The following is a 9,492-nucleotide window of genomic DNA, read 5'->3' on the forward strand; positions in this document are numbered from 1 at the left end:
TTACTTTGGGAAGTAAAATTAAAGGACAGTTACCTGGAGATAATTCATTGTTGAAATGCAGTACAAAGTAGCAAAGTGTTTTCGGAGCTTAAAAAAGAAGTATTATAAGTTTTTTATCAAGTTTATTTTAGTCTTATCTTGCTGAATGCATCTATTAATCCTTTTATCCATATTCTCTAATTCTCTAATTCTCTAAATTGCTCAGAAACAAAAGCAACAAAGTAAGATATACTTTTTTGTTTTTTTTTTGTTTTGTTTTGTGTTTTGTTATTGTTGTTGCTTTTATGTTTTGTTTTGTTTTGTTTTGATTTTGCTGGCCTGGAACTTCCTACGAAGATCAGGGTGGCCTAGATATTATAGAAATTCACTGGCTTCTTTCTCTCTAGAGCTCTCAATCCTCATTAACAAAGCTTTCTCAAAGAACAGCAGACAATGAACACAAAAGGTCACAAATGGACAAAGTGCAGAGATTAAGCATATGCAAACTATGGGTCCCAGGACAGGACTCCTATATTAAACTTCACTCACTCAGGCCTCAGGGACCATTCCAAAAGACTGGGTGGAAAGATTGTAAGATCCAGGGGAGGAGGTGCATGACCATATGGAAACAGAGTCTTACAGGCTCCTGGTAACGTGCTCCTATAAACCTACACCAATTGCTTCAGCATGCAAAAGACCCATACAAACTCAATCAGATAAAAATGCAGCATAGAACTTGGGAAAAGGGCATCAGGCCTCACTTAGCCAAAGAACTACTAGCAGCTGATTACTGCCGAGTGAGGGAAGAGATGATCTTCTTTAAAGGAGAGAAACTAGATAAGCTGACTAGAACCCAGTGGATGAACTTGTACTGAGGGACACCTGGGTGCACTATAGGCTTTAACATATATGAAAGAATGCATGAACTCTGGTGGGGGTCTATGGTGACTAAAGATGGGGAAGGGGGTATAAAGATGATTAAGATGCTTTGTATGAAGTGCACAAAAAATTTCATAAAAATTGTACATGAAAAGGTGTCCACCACTATGCCTGGTGATATACAGCTTTTTAATATATACCTGTGTGTATGTCTATGTGTGGGTATGTGCAGTGAACATTAAAGCAGGCATTCATGGACACCACAGATGCAACAGGTCCCCCTGGATCTGGAGTTTCAGACAGTTGTGAGCTGCCCAACATGGGTGCTGGGAACCAAACTTGGTTTACCTCTGCAGTAAGTGCTCTTAAATGTTGAACCATTTCTCCAGTCTAGGATATACACTTTTTGTCTTAATAATTTCCATTTTCATTTATTTTTATACAGTAATTGTTACAGATGACAAAAAGATAAAGAATAACTTCTGCAAACTGTGCGGAGCTGAAACCTATATTGGTACACATATACCCTTTATGTTTAGTCTTTCTGAAAGAAAATGATTATGATTCATTACAACAGCAAACAAATTTGAAAATCTAAGGTATTTTTCACAGATATTTTGATTATTGTTCTTCCCATTTGAAAAGTGGTACTTTTCCACAAATTGATCAATAAATTTTCACAATGACCATACTACTTAGTTTGCCCATGATGATTCTAGTGTGTTTCTATTATCCCAGAAGTTTAACCACTTGACACTCTTTCACTCACTTTATTCCTTTTTGCACAAAAATTTGTATAGGTACTAATGGTGATATGTACATTCACAAAACTCTTGATTGATAAAATCATTCACTGGAAGTAATTTTACATTTATAATAATGGAATTTTAAAATTTTGATCCATCAACGTTTTTTCTCAAATATATTTTAAATTTTTGTTTATTTGTTTTTGTGAATGTGTGCTTATTGCTTCTGTGTATTACCTACTTATTAGTGTGAATGCATGTGCACGTGCTTGGGGTGTGTATGCATAAGTGTGTCTGTGCATGTGAAGACCAAAGGCTGATGTCAGTTGCTTTCCCCTATTGCTCTCTACCATTAAATTTAATTTTTGAAACAGAATCTGACTTTCTCTGGAATCACAACATGGGTATTACAGGCAAACACTGCCACATCCTCATAATTTAATGCCCAATAACCCTTTTACTGCAATCCCCCAAAGCATCTCTAGGCATTTTGAGGAACAATGACATATGATTTGAAATATCTACCTTACATAAACTAGACAGAAAAAGTTTTAAAAGTCTATTAGTTTAATAAAGGTGATGATTTCTGTTTACTTCTATGTTTTATTTTTGAGGTGTGATCAATTCCAAATCGCTATTAAAAGTCAATTCATTAAAATACACAATGTGAGTTTGATGTGTTCTCTTTTCACCTTCACCATACATGTCATAGCATAAATTTTCAAAGCAAAGAACTTTTGACAGCTGGGAGCAGTTTGCAATCAAAGATGTCTCCATAGAGACAATTTTTGTAGAAAACGAACAAAGAGATATTTTTCTATAGAAAATCAATAAAGACCGTGATGTGGTCATGAATGGCAATGTTAAAATTCTACATATTGGACAAGCCAGCAAGATAATCAACTGGAGGAGTAAAATAATGCATGGAGATTTTCACACATCTGTAAAAAAATAAACTTGATTCTCAGTAGCAAGACAAGTAACAGTACTATGACGGTTGTGATACTAGGATGCTTAACAAAAATGAGTAGTCAAAATAAAAATAGAAGGACACGAGTATCAAAAGAGATTTAATAATAAAATTAAGATACTGCAATACTGCACAACTAGTGTGCTCAATCTGGCACGAATCTGTACATCATTGTGAAGACCTACATTTTTCATTTTAGAAATTCATTGAGTGTTTTCAGAAATCATTGATAACTTTAATTTACAACCATAATTCCTTGAGAGTGAGAACAGATTTTGTATTAGCATACACACACATATATGTATATATATAAATCATTCATTTATGTTTATACCAAATGAAAAGCAATCTGTCACATGTTGATAAAATAGTCCAGTTATAGTCCAGTGACTTTTCTACTTGCTGTAGCAGTATTCATAACAATTTAGAACAACAAAATTAAAGTTTCATTATTAATTAATTGCATTGCAAAAACTGATTTTATGTAATTTTTATTTGTCATTCAAAAAGCAACTCCAATTCCATTTAAAGTTGAATCCTCTAAAAAATCCAATGAGATGTATTAATGGCATTGTGTTTTATTTCTTGTTATTAAATTCAGAAATTTTAAGAAACTAGTTTATATACTGCTTTCTTCCTTGAATTCTTCCATATCTATCTGTTTATAATTTATCTATCGATCTATCTATCATCTATTTATCCATTCTTAAGTACTGTTTCTAAGAAAATTTTAAAGTGATTAGACAGTAATTCCCAATAAGTCATATTTTTCAACTAGAAAACCATATCCAATAAGTTTGAAATATATTTAGGTTAATTTGAACAATTTAAAACATTTACAGAGGCAATCATAATGCCATCTTGAATAAATGATCTTATGTAAAACACAAAATATAACACAGAGCAGTTAAAAAGTAAATCTAACAGAAAAGATATCCTTGCAGGTTCATTTGCATAAGCCAGCTGTGAGTATTACTTAGTTTATACTGTCATCACAATGGATTTAAAAAAAAAAAAGATTAAAGGAGCATTTGGCAATCCTATGTGGTCATTCAGGCAGTCACAATGGCTGCATCAACAATGATAGACAATGGAATTTTGAGGCAATCTTAGATCATAACTAGTTATTCAAGTTGTACATTTTACTCTATACAAATACATTAAAACATAATTAGAATATTAATGGAAATGCTTTTTTGTGTGTTTTGCAATGCAGAAGATACTGTTCATGTTTGAGTGCGTGATATACATTTACTCAATAACCAACACCATTCTTACATGTATATCTGTTTAGTACTTTGAAGATAGAGATTATGTTTTACCTTTTATATAATGTATTTATTGAAGTTTGATGTGTCATCTATTCTATTTTTAAAAAGAATTTAATAGATTTTAAACATTTAAAAACAGAAAAATTAAATTATTGTGGTTAATTTTGTCAACCTGACATACTTGGAAATGGAATCTCAACTGAGGGACTATTTCCATCAGATTGGTCTCTGGTCAGGTCTATGGGGCATTTCTGTGATTTCTACTTGACATAGGAATGCCCAGTCTACTGTCACTAGGGCCTTCCCTGAGCAGTTGGATTTGGGGTGTGTACTAGCTGAGCAAGCTAATAAGCCTTGTTCCTCTATGGTTTCTGCTTTAGCTCCTGCTTCTAGATTCCTGTCTTGAGTTCCTGCCTGACTTCACTCAGTGGTGGACTGTGACCTGGGAGTGGTAAGAAGAAATAAGTCCTTTCCTCCTCAAGTTCATTTTGGTCAGTGTTTTTTACAGCAACAGAAAGAAAACTAAAACATATTCATATTAAAGGGATAATATATGTTTCAATATATGTATTATTTAGAGTTTGAATCAAGCTTCTCCTCACATAATTATTCCTTAAATCCTTCAATGTCCTTTGGTATTGAGCTTATTTAGCTAAACATTACAATCTACAGTTTCCAAACTGACAAATGAGAAAATTTCATGATTTTATGAGAGCATAATACTTTATTGTATATATCTATCAACTTTTCTTATTCATTCATTAGGTGATTGTTTTAGTTTGTTTCTTCATCACTGTGACAGAAATGCTCTGACCAAAATCAACTCAGGGAGGAAAGGATTTATTTAGATTACATTTCCCAGGTCACAATTCATCAGGGAGCCCAAGGTAACTCAGGGCAGGAACCTAGAGGCAGGAGCTGGAGCACAAGCCCTGGAGGAATGCTGCTTACTGGCTTGCTCCCCTGGACCAAGCTCAATCTGCTTTCTTATACAATACAGGGTCAACCGCCCAGGGGTGGCACCACCCACAGTAAGATCAGCTCTCCCATATCACTCAATAATCAAGAAAATGCTCCATAGACATGGCCAAAGGCCAATCCAATGGAGGTAATTCCCCAGTTGAGACTCCCTCAACCCAGGTGTGTCAAGTTCACAACTAAAGCTATGCAGCACAGTGATGGACACTTTGGTTATTTCCATTTCTTGGCTAGTACAAATAGTGCTCAATGAGCATGGAAATGTAAATACTTCTTTGTCAAATAATTTCACTTTCCTTTGAATATACACCCAATAGTAGAATCTTGATTCATATTATAGCTTCATTTTTTAAAGCTTCTGTATAGCAGAAGAATCAACCAAAGAAGTGAAGAGAAAACCCACAGAGTGGGAGAAAATCTTCACCAGTGACACATCTGACAAAGGTTTAACATCCAGAATATATAAAGAACACAAAAGACAAAGAATCAAGAAAACAAAGGACCCAATTAAAAATGGGTTAGGGCTCTGAACAGAGAATTCTTAAAAGAAGAAGTAAAGATGGCTAATATACATCTTAAAAAAGTGTTCAACATTGGGACTGGAGAGTTGACTTCAGGGTTAAGAGCACTGACTGCTGTTGCAGAGGACCTGGGTTTCATTTCCAGCACTCACATGGCTGCTAACAACCATCTGTAACTCCAGTTCCAGAAGATTCAATGCCTTATTCTAAGTTCCCTGAGCATTGCATGGCATGGGTGCACTTACACACATGCAGGTGTAAGGGAAAAATACAGAGGAAATCAAAAATTGAAGAGAGAGAGAGAATTTAATAGTACTTAAGTTTAATTACTTCACTGCTTATAACTTCCTGGGTAAGAGCCACTCAACTCTGGTACAAGGCTAGACTGAGACATAAGGGCACCCGGAGATAGATAATGGGATGTGGGCTGCCGCCCCAGGGCGTGACCCGTGATAAGTCATGTAGGCATGTGAGAGATAACAGAAAGTAGTCAGAAATGCTTGTGTAAATAAGAGATTACAGAAATCAGGAAACTGACATGTACCACTCAGAGGGTGACACACATGAATTAGCTTAAATCTATAGGTTAGGTATTTTAAAGCTATTGGTTGTGTGAAAATGCACAGGCTCTGGTACAACACCTGTGAAAATCCTATATAAACTTTGCCTGAAGTTGCTTCATGGTCGATTGCTCTAACCAGGCCTGCGTGTCTTGGGAAGATGGTTGACCCCAGCTAGCTGGCTTAATAAAGACTTTGCTTGAATTACATCTCCATGCTCATACATATTGTTTTCCTGGGAAGCCCACGGAGTCTCAGACCCTAACAGCAGGTAATACACTCATACTTATAAAATAAAAATAAATAAAATATTCTTTTTAAAAAGTGAGCCATATCATTAAACATAGTCACAAATGGGCTTGTTTACGGTTGCGCTCATTCATTAAAGGAGTGCCAAGCAGAGTCATTGGACCTTCACCTGAGTATACAGCCATTCTTCCCAGCCAACTAGTCCAGCCTTGGAAGACAAAAGAAAACTGAGGAAGAACCCAATAGAGGGATGCTTTTGGAAGCCCTTGTCAAGAAACTCCAATGGACTCTCATATGGACATTTGAAAGTGCCCCTGTCTAGAACTTGTGATGCTAAGTACTCTTGCCTCTACTTCTCCTTCACATCTCCTATTCATGATTCAAGGACTGTCTTTTCCCCTTAGAGACAAGAGTTATGCAATTTGAGAGCCTTTTAGATAGACCCACTGAAGGGGTACTCCAATTGCCTCACCCTGTGTCACGGTTCAGCATGAATGAAGCCAGAGTCGTCTGCATCCCTATTCCCTATTGGTAATTTGTGTAACCCCTTCAGAGATGGCATGATAAGAATAGGAAGTAGGAATTGGCTAGACAGTTAGGGTAAAAATACCCCAAAGAAATGTAGCCAGTTTCTTGGCTAAAAGTCAAAATGTCCTTGGACCTGTTAGCAACATACTCTGTTCCAAAGGCCAAAATTGTCAAAAGTATTTGGGAGCTTGTATCTAATCCTTAAAAGGTTTTAGGGTTACCTCTTCAGACGGGGGAATGTTGGAGGGGAAGGAGTGGGCATGGATTTGATCAAAACACCTTATACACATTTATGAAATTTTCAGTAAAGTTTTTGTAAAAGTTACAAAAAAAAGTGTTCAACATTATTAGTAATTAGGGAAATTTTAATTAAAACTACGTAAGATTTCATCTTACCCCAACCAGACTGGCTAAGATCACGAGAACAAATTATACTGAACACTGGGAGGCTGTGGGGAAAGGGGAATGCTCATCCACTGCAGGTGGGACTGCAAATTCATGCAACCACATGGAAAGCAGTGTGGAGAGCTCTTAAAAAACTAAAAATGAACTTACTATATGACTGGGTTATATCACTCCTTGGCATATACCCAAAGGTCTCATCCTATTGAAGAGATACTTGTACAATCATGTTTGTTCCTGCTCTTTTCACAATGACTAAGAAATGGTAGTAACCTAAGTGTCTCTCAACTGAAAACTGGATAATGAAAAATGTGGTACATTTACACAATGGAGTTCTAATCAGTGATAAAGAAAAACATGAAATTTGTAGGTAAATGGATGGAAATAGAAACTGTTATACTAAATGAAGTAGCACAGACTCAGAAAAACAAATGTCATTTGTTCTCCCTCATTTGTGGACCTGAGCACCAAATCGTTATGTGTGAGTATATATCCTGATGTAACTGCAGGAGTCAGAAAAGTGGTAAGGAACCAGGGAGGTAAAGGTAAAGAAGGAACCTGAGAGAAGAACAGTAGGAGACAGGTGTTACTAAGGGGGAAGTGAGTAAAATGGGGATATTTAAATGGGAGGGAAGGAGGGTCAAACTAGTAAGTATAGGGTTGAAAGAGAAGAAGCTCAAGAGCCAGAGGGCAATAGGTAACTTCACTTTTAAATTTTGAGAAGCTTTCATACTGTTTTTTCCATTGTCTGTCTTAATTTATGTTCCTACCAACAGCACTTAAAAGATTCCTTTTCTTAACATCCTGTCACTTTCTTAGAATGGAAATGAATTTCTCAGCTGCCTGCTTAAAAATAGCCAAATGTTGAACCTTCCCTAAATGTCAGATGTTTGCTAGCATAATGTCGATTCATCGTAAACAGAAAACACCTGATAATAGAGTGATTGGTTATGGTGCTACAGAAGAACAATCTTCAAGATAGTTCAAATGGCCTCTTGTGGGCTGCCCAGAGAGGGCTCCATACTGTGTTCTCATTCCCACCACAACTTAACGGTAAAAGCTATTGATGTCCTACAAATGGGGAAAGAGTGTATTTTCAAGTTCCTTGCAGCCAGAACCCACTTAGATGACACCAACCTTGATTTCTGGATGGAACAGTACATCTATAATAGGAAAAGTGATGGTATCTATGTCATAAATCTGGAGGACCTAGGAGAAGGTGTTGCTGGCAACTTGTACCTTTGTTGCCATTGAAAACTCTGCTAAAGTCAGTGTCATCTCCTCCAGAACCACTGGCCAGACAGCTGTGCTGGTTTGCTGCTACCACTGGAGCCACTTCAATTGCTCATTGCTTCACTCCTGGGACATTTACTAACCAGACTCAAGCAACTTTAAGAGAGCCATGTCTCTTGGTGGTAACTGACTCCAGGGCTGATCACCAGACCCTCACAGAGGCACCTTCTGTCAACCTGACAAACATCATTAGGTATAAGAGAGATTCTCCTCTGTTCTGTGTATATATTGCTATCCCATACAACAACAAGGGAGCTCACACTGTACATCTGATATGGTTGATGCTGGACTGAGAAGTTCTGCCCATTGGTGGCACCATCTCCCATGAGCACCATAGGAGGTCATACGTGATCTCTACTTCTATAGAGTTCCTGAAGAGAGTGAGAAGGAAGAACAAGCTACTGTTAAAAAGGCTATGACCGCTCTCATAGCCTGCACTCCCATCCTCAGACCTCTTGGGGTAAGTCTATAGCGCAGCCTTCCACAATTTGACTCCCCAAGCTACATTCACCCTTCCATCTCCCCCACTGTTCTCTACTCCTAGTTTGGGCCCTGCACCATTCCTAGTCTTGGGGCCCCAGACACCTGGTGAACCAATACTGCTTGCAATCCTTTTCACCCAGAACAACTTAGTGCCTTCCCTGGGCCCTAGGAGCACTGCTTCTGGACCTGGCCCCGCCCTCACCTCCCTTTACTTCCCTGATCCTGCAACACCTGCTAGCCACTTTCTGGGGCTGACAGCCTCTTTCTGGGGCTGACAGCCTCTTTCTGGGGCTCTGAGGCTTACCTTTCCACTCCCTGCCCTTTGCATCCAGTACAACCCAGCTACTCAATCCACTCCCTGGGAAATGTTGGGGCTTCTTCCCACCCCATCTGCCTTTGCATAGCTGCGTGGCACACCACAGCCAGGATCTCAGGTCAGTCCAACACCAAAGTTCCTGAGGCCAAAATCATTCTTAGAAGATTCCAGGCCTAAGGAGAAAGTCTGAAAACTTCTGACCCACATTGGATTTGGGCCACCGGGGAACCCCTGAAGACAAAATAAATCCGGCCACGACAATATAAAATCAAAAGAGAACCAGAAGCTTAGATGAACCAGCTCTTCATACCCAAAAA

The 9,492-nt window shown here is 37.9% G+C and overlaps 1 pseudogene; it reads left to right on the forward strand.

Annotated features, from left to right (window-relative positions):
* Nucleotides 1–9,492, forward strand: part of LOC108491736 — a 33,327-nt pseudogene that overhangs the window by 16,506 nt on the left and 7,329 nt on the right.

The sequence above is a fragment of the Nannospalax galili genome, unplaced genomic scaffold (genome assembly GCF_000622305.1).
Source record: "Nannospalax galili isolate Female #2095 unplaced genomic scaffold, S.galili_v1.0 scaffold586, whole genome shotgun sequence".
In the NCBI taxonomy this organism is placed as follows: Eukaryota; Metazoa; Chordata; class Mammalia; order Rodentia; family Spalacidae; genus Nannospalax; species Nannospalax galili.